At 39.0% G+C, this 12,843-nt stretch overlaps 1 pseudogene; it reads right to left on the bottom strand.

Annotated features, from left to right (window-relative positions):
- Positions 1 to 5,085: 5,085 nt before the first annotated feature.
- Positions 5,086 to 12,295, bottom strand: LOC110349718 (roquin-2-like; annotated as a pseudogene).
- Positions 12,296 to 12,843: the final 548 nt, after the last annotated feature.

Here is a 12,843-nt window from a genome sequence, read left to right as displayed (position 1 = left end):
GTGAGAGATACAGGTCTAGTTTTAATCTTTGGCAAGTTGAAGCCGAATTTTTCCAGCACCATTTATTAAAGAGGCTATCTTTCCTCCAGTGAGGGCATTTGGCTCCTTTATCGAAGATGAGATGTCTGAGTGTGTCTGGCATTGTTTCTGCATCTTCTAATCTGTTCCACTGGTCCTCAGGTCTGTTTCTTTCCCAGTACCATGCCGTTTTTATCACAGTAGCTTTGTAGTAGAGTTGCAGGTTGGGGATTGTGATACCCCCTGCCATGTCTCTGTTACCTAGAATTACTTTTGCTATTCTGGGTCTCTTCTTGTTCCAAATGAATTTTTGGATTGTTTTCTCGAGGTCTATGAAGTGTGCTGCTGGGATCTCAATTGGAATTGCATTCAATCTACATAGCAGTTTTGGAAGTATGGCCATTTTCACTATATTAATCCTTCCTACCCAGGAGCAGGGGATGTCTGTCCATTTTCTGATATCATCTTCAATCTCTCTTTTCAGAGTGCCATAGTTTTCAGAGAAGAGGTCTTTGATTTCTTTTTTTAGGGTGATTCCTAGGTATTTCAGTTTTTTGGATGCTATTGTGAAAGGAATTATTTGCCCTATTTCTCTCTCAGTGAGTCTGTCATTGGTGTAGAGGAAAGCTATTGATTTTTGTGTGTTGACCTTGTAACCAGCTACTTGATTGAATTTGGTTATTAAGTCTAGAAGACTTTTGGTGGAGTTCTTGGGGTCTTCTATATAGAGTATCATGTCATCTACAAACAATGACAATTTGAGTTCTTCATTTCCTATCTTTATTCCTTTTATTTCTTTCTCTTGTCTAATTGGTGTGGCTAATGTTTCCAGAACTATATTGCACAAGAGAGGTGATAGTGGACATCTTTGTTTTGTCCCTGATTTTAGTGTGAAGGATTTCAGTTTTTTAACATTTAGTATGATATTGGCTGTTGGTTTTTCATAGATGGCTTTTATCAGTTTGCAGTAGAGACCATCTATTCCAATTTTTTGTAGGGTTTTTATCATAAATGCATGTTGCATTTTGTCAAATGCTTTTTCTCCATCTATGGAGATAATCATATGGTTTTTGTCCTTGGCTCTATTGACATAGTGTATTACATTGATTGATTTGCATATATTGAACCATCCCTGCATCCCTGCAATGAATCCCACTTAATCAGGGTGTATGATCTTCTTGATGATCTTCTGCATTCTGTTTGCCAGGATCTTATTAAGGATTTTGCATCTATGTTCATTAGTGAGATTGGCCTATAGTTCTCTTTTTCAGTTGGGTCTTTCTCTGCTTTGGGGATCAAGGTGATGCTTGCTTCCAGGAATGAATTTGGGAGTATTGCTTCCCTTTCGATTTCATTGAAGAGTTTAAACAGTAGTGGCAGTAGTTCCTCTCTAAATGTCTTGTAGAATTCAGCAGTGAAGCCATCAGGGCCTGGGCTTTTCTTAGTTAAGTTTTTAATTACATTTTCAATTTCATTGGTTGATATTGGCTTGTTCAGAGTTTTTAGGTCTTCTTCATTCAACTTTGGTAATTCATATGTATCTAGGAATCTGTCCATTTCTTCTGTGTTGTCCATCTTATTGGCATATAGGTTCTGGAAGTAGGTATTGATGATCCTCTGGATTTCTGCTGCATCTGTTGTAATTTCACCCTTTTCATTCCTAATTGCATGGATTTGGGCCTTTCCTTTCCTTTTTCTGATAAGGTTGGCTAAGGGTTTGTCAATTTTGTTGATTCTTTTGAAGAACCAACTCTTGGCTTCATTGATTCTTTGTATCATTCTCTTAGTCTCCATTGCATTGATTTCTCCTCTGATCTTTATAATTTCCTCCCTTGTATGAGCTTTGGGGTTGTCTTGCTCTTCTTTTTCTAGAAGCTTGAGGTTCAGCATCAGGTTGTTTAATTGGGCTCATTCTGTTTTCCTAATGTGCTTATTCACTGCTATGAATTTCCCTGGTAAGACTGCTTTCATTGTGTCCCACAGATTCCGATATGTTGTATTGTCATTGTCATTTAATCCAAGGAACTGTCTGATTTCTTCTTTAATTTCCTCTGTGACCCATTGGTTTTTCAGAAGTGTATTGTTCAATTTCCACGTGTTTATCAAATATTTTGAGTTTCTTTTGCTATGGATCTCCAATTTCATTGCAGTATGGTCTGACCTATTCTGTCAGTCTATTTCTTTTGATTGGTGAATTGAGACCATTAACGTTGATGGTTATAACTGAAATGTATTGACTTGTCATTTCCATGACTTTTTCTTTTTGTTGGGTTCTCCCCCTTTACATTTAATTTCTTGTCATGGCTGCCTGTCCGCAGCGGGGTGATTTGGCATCTTTTGGGTGACTCAGGACCTCGGTAGGGCGTGCACCACCTGACTCATTTTTCCCTACCCTGGTTGGGGTAGGAGCAAGGTGTGACTTCCTGTGGCCAGCACACCCCTCTCTCTTGCCCCCCTGTGCTCCCCCTTACATCCCAATGGACTGGAACAGTTGGCTTTAGTGTCCTGCCTGGCTATCAAACCCCCATTTTCCACTCCAGCATGAGGGCAGGTAGGCTGTGTAGTACCCCTTCCCCACTCCTGCCACTGCACTCTGTACTGCTGCTTTCTTTTTTTTTTTTTTACACTGCTGCAAATGTAATTTAATTGACAAGTAAGAAAACACCTAAACAGTTTATCCCAACCCCGTCTAGCAGAGCACAACCAAGTTTCAAAATTTCAATCTTAAAATTAAAAAGATAAGGTTAAATACACAAGATCAATTTATGTAGTGTATATTCACCCTCAGAACGTGCTGAAGATGTTTTGTGTAGTTCTGTTGCACAGAGGGTTCTTTCCCTGAGGTCACATAAGGAGCTCTCAAACTGTTAATAGGTCTCTATTTTGTAACAAAATAGCAATTTTAAAATCTTTAAAAAAAATACATTACCGTCAACATGGAAGATCTCACTATTAAATATCCATGAAATAGAATGGTTTGTATATCCTTTTTGGAATTACATACAGCAAATAAAGTACATTGGAAGCATTCAAAATGTAATAAGCACATATTTATAGAAAAGTTCTGATATAAATTATATAACAATCATGTTCCTGTAATATCTTGGGCTAATTTATAATGTCAGAAATAAGTTAATGTAACATGGTTTAAAACTCTTGTTCCTATTCACTTCAGGTTACAGAGTGAAATAAATTAAAAGTCTTTGTAGGTATGAGGAGCACTGGCCATGGCAAAAAGGTACAGTACTGACCAAAGGAAACTAAGTCAAGGCTACTGTGCTGTTATGCTACAAACAAACATCTTCATACATTTGAGAATTAAATTAATGCATAAGATCTTCCATACTGACACCAGAATATCAAAACTACCCCTTTGTTTCTCAGGTATATTTACAACTTATCAGTCACCTTATGAGCATGATCATTAAGACAGGTATCAAACACCTGTATTTAGTCATTCTGATCAAGAAATTTCAGGGAAATGTCAACCCTCCCGCCCCTAGAAATGTGCACAAAACTTTTATCAAAATCTTATCTGATACAATGCTGTGGTTTTGTAAAATAACTAAATAGCTCAGACGACCAATAACATGATCCTGTTTAAGGATCTTGCTAGCAGGAAAAACCCTTATATACAGTACACCTGGTGAAAGATCAGCTTGGCTTAAAATTGTCCAGTACAATTTTCAGAGTAAACAACTTTGCAGAAGTTAATTTAAAAAAAATAACAAATGTCAGACTAATCCTAAAGAAATGGAAGAAAAACAAAAAGACAAACTATAGAGAAGGTCGCCAGGAAACACTGCCTAGCTTTTGTTATCAAACGCTGACTGCAGTTCAGGTCTTAACAATGTATCTCCCACAAAGCTGGGGCGTGGCTGGTGGGACATGCGCATACCGCATGACAAGCCAAAGCAATTTCAGTCACTTCATGGCAGGGCAGGGATTATTCATGTTTTTAAATATGAGTAAATGTTAGCCAATGTTCTACTATTACATGGTTCATAGTCTTATCCACCTACAAGTCAGAAAACAAGGAAAATTAAACCCCAACATGAAGTAACAACAAACAGTATTTAACCATGGTAATGCAAGGAACATCCAAATTAATAAGTTTAAATTAAAAACCCAGCAATACCATTCTGTTAGTCAGTGCAAACGTTACATTCAGAGTTTTCTCAAGAAAGCTGAAAGCACCTGATTCTTTTGCCAAGTCAACAGAGTCTATAATGTACAGGCTTAAATCTGCATTGTAAAGAACTGGCATTACATTAGTACATAATTTATTAAAATTGTAAAAACGATTCTGCATAATTTAGGAGAATTTAATATCTAGTATATCAGCTGAAAGACTTAGGCTCGTGGTTATATTTTTAATTAATTACTTCAACAAGTACCTGTGTATAAATATTAACAAAGCAGAAACTATTCTTGAAAAATGGGAAATTAAAAAAACCATAAATGCTACAGATAAAAGCACTGCACCACACTCCTACATATAATGCAGTAAAGAAAGCTAGTATATAACCCTGTAAGAACGTCTAACTCCACTCTTCAAAAGAAAAAAAAAAGAAAAAAATCCATGCAAAATCCCATGAAAAAGATAAATAAAGCAGCTGGAATAAGATGGAAATTTCTGTCAGTGAAACATAAAATAGAAATAAATAAGTTAATTAAGTCTACTTTCACTAGATGTATCATTGTAGGATCCTGCTAGTTTAATAACTGAGTTGTTAATTTTCTATAGAAGCCATTTAAAATAGGAAGTGGCTCAGTTACTGCACTGAATTGCTACAAACTCATAAAAAGCTGCTTGAAGCTTAAGTTAAATGTCCAAATTCCAATCACTTCCGGAAAGTGAACATGTTACCCTATTAAAGTAAAATTTTTTTTCCATAATGCTAATGCAAGAGGGCTTAAAGTATCAAAGAGTCCACAGGAAATGGAGGCCCCCAGTAATATCTTTTTTTAAAAACTATATACATTATATAATATATATTATATATGTATAAAGCTAGTGTAAATGCTTCCATGGTGTGGTCACAAATTTGAAAGATGAACCTCCTTTCAGCTGTTAGCCATCTTCCCATTTGCAACAGATTTTAAAAATTCTTTAAAAAGTTTTATCTTCAGACATAACATGAGTTTTCAAAATGAGGTTGCCAACACTGATGGATGTGGTGATGGGGAGACAATTTGCTTCGCTCACAGACAAAAGGAGTGACTGACTAAAGCAAGAAGTTACCAGCGGAATTGGTTTTTGCTCCTCCCTAAACTCTGTCTCTTTTGGTTTACTGGCTCTTTCTGATGTTGAACTGGATGCCCACTTTCCACTGCGGTTCCATTCAGCAACTGGTCATTTTGAGCACTAATACCAAGTTGTATGTCCAAGATCTCTTCAATTTTTTCTCTTTGCCCATCAGGTTCATCAGTATCAAATGCTGAAAGCTCTACCTCGAATCTCTATCGGGCTTAGCATCTGCTGCATCTTCTGTATAATCACTCTCTCCATTTCTCAGTTCAATTTCCTTACTTAGAAGATTTAAGGTAAGGTTACTGCCTTCATCCAGGGAATTCCACTTCTGCTGCATGACTAGAGCATTTGCCTCCCTCTGTAGAAGTAGTGAGTTACTCTTGGCCTGCTGAAGTTCAATGCTTAAAAAGTCTCCAGTACTGGAATGCTTCTATGACCAGATAGATCAGTAACAATGAATCAGTCCCTTTCAATGTAGTGTGCTGATGATGTGGCCTCATTGCCATATGAACTCCAGCTTGAATCAACAGCATTGACATAAGGGACATAATCTGATACATTGATGGGCTTAGTTGCACTTCCTTGGGAAGCAGTGGCCCGGACAGGATCCGTAGTATAGTAGCCTGTACGAGATCGGGAAATTGCACCCCATTTTAAGATGATAGGTCCATTATTAAAGGGAACTATTAGGTCTTCTTCTTTTGTCCTTCTTTGAGTTTCAAATAAATGCACTCTTCTCTTAACATCTCCACTTTCCAGGTCCATTAACACAGCATTTGAATTAGCAATTACATCGGTGGGCTCTGAATCGATGGCATTTATGCGGGAGCCTATAATGCCACAAGACCAGGGAGAATAATGGGAAAGATGATCTTCAAATTTTGTACCACTCACACTCTCAGAGAAATCTGTACGGAAGTCTACACTGAATAGAGGAGAAGGTGGTGTTGGAGACTGTGTTGCCACAGGAAGAGTAGAAGAGACAGGTGCTTTCTGAGTGTGGTACTGTGCCCGCTGATCTGGCTTTCTTCTTATCTGCTCCTCACAACTGGTCTTCAAATGACCACAAGGTTCCCTTGGTAAAGGCACAGTCCTCCTTAGCTCACTTGGTGGCTGACAAGCCACTGAATAATATCCATCTAATGAGTTATATCTTTCCCTCAAAGATGTCTGATAGACAGATGAGTGCATCATATCCATTGGAGGTAAGGAATTGCTTCTAATAATGTCATCTCATTGGTATATTGGTGGGTGCCAGATGCACCTGCTGCCACACAAAGGAGCATGCATTCCAGAAGGTACTGGCGGAACTGGTCCATAATGCTGTGGAGGAGATTGGTAAGGAGAAGAATTCATTCAACCTCAAGGGGAAAATATACTGTAATGATTAGCATATGGCATGGAAGCAGGTGGGAGGGAGGACTCTGGAACATTATTGGACCTCACAAAGCAAGGAACACAGGGAGCCACACCAGCTGGTACCATTGGAGGTGGTGGGTAGTATCTTGTCTGTGGGTATTGTGGGACTTCAAAGGGTATCTGAGTCCTTGGATCTTGAAAATACTGAATGTTTTCAGAATGCTGAGGATACACTGGTGCTCTAGTTAGAAATGGGCTGGAGTTTGGAGGCACAGAATTCAGCTCTGTTCCAACATAGAGGGCCCAACTGAGGTAGCAGCTATGTTACTTACAGGAGTCTTGGGTGGAGAACCAATTTTATTTTCAGTTATAGACTCTGCAGAGGGCCCAGCAGCATTCTAATCATTAACGCCAACTTTTCCCACTTCTTTTTCTTTTCTTTTTTTTTTTAAGTACCATAAAAACAAATTTTTTTCCCATTAAGTTTATTGGTACATTTTTGGTATAAAATACAGTTACATTCATCATTGGGATCTTGTACCTTTATACGAGTATCTTGGTTCTTATATTTTTCCCCTTCCCTTGCCCTCCCTTCACCCCTCCACCATTCCTTATTTGCAAAGACCTTGTTTCCATTTCTTTCCTCTTTTCATATTTTTCCCTTTCCCTTTTTTCCTTTCCCCTACCCCTACCAATTCCCCTGGTCTTTTAGACCTTTTCTTCCTGTTACACAATATCAGTTATACATTTTTTAAATTACAGTATTAAGATCTAGGAGACATTACCACAGATTTTACAGAATTTAAAAGGATATAGAAAGCATATTACAAAAATCTTTTTTGAAATAAATTTGACAACTTCTAAGAAGTACCTTGAAAGACAAATTAATGAAACTAACTCTGGAGGAAATATAAAATTTGAATAGCACCTATTAAAGAAAGTATATTCCTAGCTTGAAAACCTACCTATATGACAACAGCAGGCTCATAAACATTTTAACTGATAAATTATATCAAACAATTAAAGCAGAAAAAAGAAGGACTACTTCTCCCCTCATTTTAGGAACTCAACATTGTGCTAATCCTAAAACTGGATAAAGATAATAGAAGAAAAAAGTATGAACATAGATAGAAATTTGTTTAACAAAACAAACTATTGGAGGTCAGATATGGCAGGATGTAGAAAGTGGTTTTGTTATAGGGATGGCAGTGTTGGTTCAGCATTGGAAGATCCACCCCCAAAAGTCATCATTTAAACAGAGGAAAGGAAAAAGCCATATGATCCCGTCACTAGTCGGAGAAAAAGTATTGGACTAAATTCTACAGCTGTTCATGGAAAAACTATCAGGAGACTAGAAGTAGAACAGAAACTTCTCAACAGATTAAAGACATGTAGTCCATACTTCCAGCAAGAACGCCTTGTATGACTGGAGAAGAATGCCTTCTCCTTAAGATGGGGAACAAGGGCAGATATGCTTACTCTTTATCTGTCCATTAAACTTTGAAACCTAGGCCCCACCAAAATAGTCTGGCAATAAAAAGACACAATTAGGATAGGATTGGCACAGCAGAAGCAAAATCTTTATATGTAGATGAAATGATCATCTACAGAGAAAATACTAAGAAATCTCTAGGAGCCCCTAGAACTTGTACTTGAATTTAGCAGGATTAGAAAACACAAGGTATATATAAAAATTCAGGTCTGTGTATACTTGCTATAAATGAAGAACTGGATATTGAAATTTAAAAGTTATGTAGGAGTACAAAGGACCTAGAAAAGCTAAAAACAGAAACAAAAACAAAAACAGTGTTGGAAGACATTTAGTACCTAATTTTAAGACTTCTTCTAAAGCTACAGTAATCAAGGCAGTGTTGGTGTAAGGAAAGACATATAGATCATTGGAAAAAAACAGAGAATCTAGAAATAGAACCACACATATATGGTCCACTGAGTTTTGAAAGATTATATAACATTAACATATTATAGAATATAAACTCAATTCAAGAGCCGAGGAAGAGATAGTGTTTGCAGCAAACAGCACTAGAACACCTGGTATCCATATATAAAAAATTAACCTCAACCTTTTTTTTCCATACATGAAAATAACTTGAAGGGATCTATGAACCTAAATAAGAAACCCTAAAAGTATAAAACTTTAAGAAGAAATTATAAGGGAAAATATTTATGAATTCAGGGTAGGCAAGAACTACCTAGGATACAAAAAACATGATGTATAAAAGAAAAAAATTGATAAATGAGATTCCATCAAAATTTAGAACTTTAAATGACATCGTTAAAATGAAAAGTAGTCCTTAAACAGACCATATTTACAATACACATAACCTATGACCAGAATATATAAAGAATTCTTAGAGCTCATTAATAGACAACCCAATTAAAATGTAGATGTAAGAAGATTTTAAATAGCCAGTATAGCACAAGGAATGGTGTGCAACTCTAGAATCAGAAAAATACTAATCAGTACAATAATAAGATTGAATTATACACTCATTAGGGAGATGAAGTCAAAAGTTTTAAAAGCCTTGTCATGACTTTTTCTTTTTGTTGGATTCTCCCCCTTTGTGTTTAATTTGTCACGCCCAATGGATTCATTCTGCTGGGTTTCCTGGGGTTGTGATCCTCATTGTCTTTTCCTAGGATATTGTCTAAAACTTTTTGGAGTGCTGGTTTGGTATTCATGAAGTTCCTGAGGTGCTCTTTGTCCTGAAAGTATCTTACTTCTCCATCAATTTTGAAAGATAGTTTTGCAGGGTACATCAATCTGGGTTGGAGGCTGTTTTCCTTTAGGGGTTGAAATACATCACTCCAAGCTCTTCTTCCCTTGAGGGTTTGCATTGAGAAGTCTGCTGTGATTCTGATGGGCTTTCCTTTGTATGTGATTTGTTTCTTTTCTCTCACTGCTTGTAGAATTTTGTTCTTCTGTTAGATTTCTGGAATCCTAACTATTATATGCCTATGTGTAGATTATTTTGATTAAGGCTAGCTGGAGTCCTATATGCCTCACTTATCTGTATGTCAAGTTCTTTTCCCCTCCTTGGGATGTTTTCTGCCATCACTTCAGTGAATAGTTTTTTTATGTCATCTGCACTCTCTCCTCTTTCTTCATTGACTCCAATCAGTCTTATGTTATTCTTGTTTGCATCATCTAGCAGCTGCTGGATTGATTTCTCATGTTCTCTTACGATTTTAAAGCAATTTTTCTTTTCCTCCTCACTAATTGCAATCTTATCTTCTATATTTGAAATTCTTTCATCACATTGGTTCATTCTGCTGCATAGACTTTCAATGGAGTTTTTAATCTCTTGGAAATCTGTTTGTATCTGTTTTATAGATTCCATTTGTTTCCTATGTTGGGATTCCATCATGTTCCTCAGATCCTCTAATTTTTATCTGCGTCCTCTGTAGATTTTTTAATCATGTCTTGCACCGTGGGCAAAATCTTGGCTTTTATCTGAGTAATTATTTCTGATTTCATTTTTCCCAGATCCTCTTTTGTTGCCAGTTCAGAGTCCAGGTGGTTGAGTATCAGATTGTTCCATCTCGTTTCCCTTTGGGGTTGCTGTAGGTGATCCAGAAGTCTGTTTTTGAGACTTATTTACGTGTCTTCTCATTTCCACGGGAGGTGGTGCTTCTGGAACCTACGTGGCTCACCTTCTCTGCCCTAGGAGCTTGGGATGGCAGCGGGGGAGCTTCCTTCCAGGTTCTAGGACTGGCTGAGCTTCTCTGCCCTAGGAGCTTGGGATGGCAGCGGGGGAGCTTCCTTCTGGGTGCTGGGACTGGCTGAGCTTCTCTGCCCTTCCCCACTTTCTTCACAGTCTCCAGAGCTCTTAATGCACTGTCAGTACTACGTGGGATTAGCTGGGAAACATTGTTTTCTGAATTTGAAATTCCATTTATACTTGGAACAGTTTTCCCCATTGTTTCAGTACTTCCTATGACAGAAATGACATTTCTGGCTGTGGTTGTGACAGTGTTGTTTACACCAACTTTATTTAGAAGAGGAAACGTTCTTACAATTGCTTTGATCTTTTTGTTCCTTAATCGATACTTTTCAAGCTCTTCCTGAGAATGGGCAAAGGTACAATTTGTGTCTTGTGGACACCCTCCCTTGCTGTTGCAAATCTCAGCACATGCTAGTCTTGTATTTGCTGTTTGGCTGAGGCTGAGGTGTTTCATGGCCTTTTCTACTGTAATTCTGTATGAAGTCCACAAGGCCATGGACCACTGTTTTAACAGCTACCATTGCATTCTCTAGCTGCTCCCAAGTTGGTGAAACAGCATCTGGATTAGGGTCTATGTTTGCAAGAAGCTCTAAATGCGGCCTCAATCTATTTAAGTTAGCTGGATCACCTGTCCATTGCAAAACAATTGTCAATTCCTGGACAGTCTTTGCAAATGATTCTGGAGACTGCAGCTTATCAATGATGGACTGCATATGTGATTTATGAGCCAAGTCACCATATAAGAGTGAAGACCACTGCTCAGGTGAAATATGGAGTCCTGCTTCCATAGCAATATGAACAATTTGGTCATCATGTTCTCTGCGTAGTGCCTCATAACTCTGAAATTCCTCCTTTAGCTGCATCAGGGAAGAGTCTTCATCCCTTTTGGTAACCTTAAAACACAAAGCTGGATACAGTAGTTACACAACATGACCAATACTTGTTTGTGATGCCTGAGGAAATCTTGGTTCTAGTCTTTGCACAACAAAAATTACCAAAACTTTCTGTGAGAGAGCAGAATCATCTTCTAATGGCAGCAACACCAGCTTCAAGGCCTCTTCTTGCATAGCTGGCCCTAGAAACTGGCATCCTCGAGCCCTGACAGTAGCCCATGGATTGGCAGATAACTGCTGAGGATTCTGGTGCTGTAATATCAGTTCTGTTACAGTTCTTTCTCCAAGTGAACGGGCTGCTTGCATGGCTCTGACTCGACCTTCTTCCTCCACCAACTGACAGTTTACAAGTGTCACCAATTTCCTTTGCGTTGGACAGCTCAGTGCACTCTGGTTCAAACTAGCTAAGCCTTTACCTCCACTTAGTGGTTTTAAGTACAGTGCCAAATCCTCAACGCATTTCTTTGCAACCTCATAGTGTTTATTCTCACCTAGACTACTTAACTTTATTGACTGATGATCTGGTACCTGGCCTCCAACTAACTGAAGAAATGCGAAGTTGACAGGAAACACGTCAATGTCCATGTTGATGGCAGTCTGGTCAAAAGGACAAGCTTTTCAGTGAAGTTTATTTAAGGAGGTCTTGCAAACAGTGTGTGAACAACCTAAACTGATGGGTTTGTGCGCATTCTCATCAAATTCATTATAGCAGATTGGACAGGACAGAAGTTCTGTCCATTGAGCTGCCTGCACAGGCATTGTGGAAGCTGGATGTTCGGGTTAGCAGTCTAGCAGATCATTATTTTACTGTGTAGTGTTTTGTAAGCTGAGGGGGCCCAGGCGGGGTCTCTAAGGGCCGCTACCCCCGGGAGCCCCGCGAAGGTGCAACTTGGCGATAGAGGCGCCTTGTCTCGCGGCAGAGCTCGGTGGCGGTTTCATGGCCTCAAACTCCATTCAGAGCTACAAGGACAGCCCGCTGGCGGCGCCAAAGGCCGCCACGGGGCCTCCTTCTCCTCCCTCCGCCTCCTCCTCCTCCTCCTCCTTCTCCTCCTCCTCCTCCTCCTCCTCCTCCTCTGTACTGTTGCATTTTTGAGAACAAAGAGAGCACTTGGGAGTAGCTAAGATCAGGAATGGGGGGATCTGGTTCCCTTATTTGCATAGCCGTTATACCAGTAAGCCTTGCAAAAGATTCCCTGGTTTCAGCCCTCACTCTTGCCTACACAGGCCTACAAGTTATGACTAAATAGCACTTTCCAGGCACTTCTCTGAGTTTAGTCTAGGAGGGCTCCCTCCCATGTATCAGGCCTCCTGTGCTATAGCACAGGCCATGTTACAATAAAGACTCATTTTGTGTTCCTATAAACCTGCTCAGGTGTTATTTCTTTTGAGTAGTGTGGGCTGTAAAAGTCCTGTAATTCTATTCAGGATTTTTATCCCTAGACTTAGCACCTGACAGAATGAATGTACAGTGTCCAGTACAAGCTGGCAGGGGGTGGTAATGGCTGGCAGTGGCAGTGACCATCAGTTGGCCATGTCAACTGCTGTCATCTGGTGACATCAGGACTGCTAGCAGAGC

The sequence above is a fragment of the Heterocephalus glaber genome, unplaced genomic scaffold (assembly GCF_053883595.1).
Source record: "Heterocephalus glaber isolate CG9 unplaced genomic scaffold, H.glaber_assembly_v1.0 deba00001472, whole genome shotgun sequence".
NCBI classification, from domain to species: Eukaryota; Metazoa; Chordata; class Mammalia; order Rodentia; family Bathyergidae; genus Heterocephalus; species Heterocephalus glaber.
The sequence above is the reverse complement of the archived record's forward strand: the minus strand, read 5'-3'. Positions and strand labels throughout refer to the sequence as shown.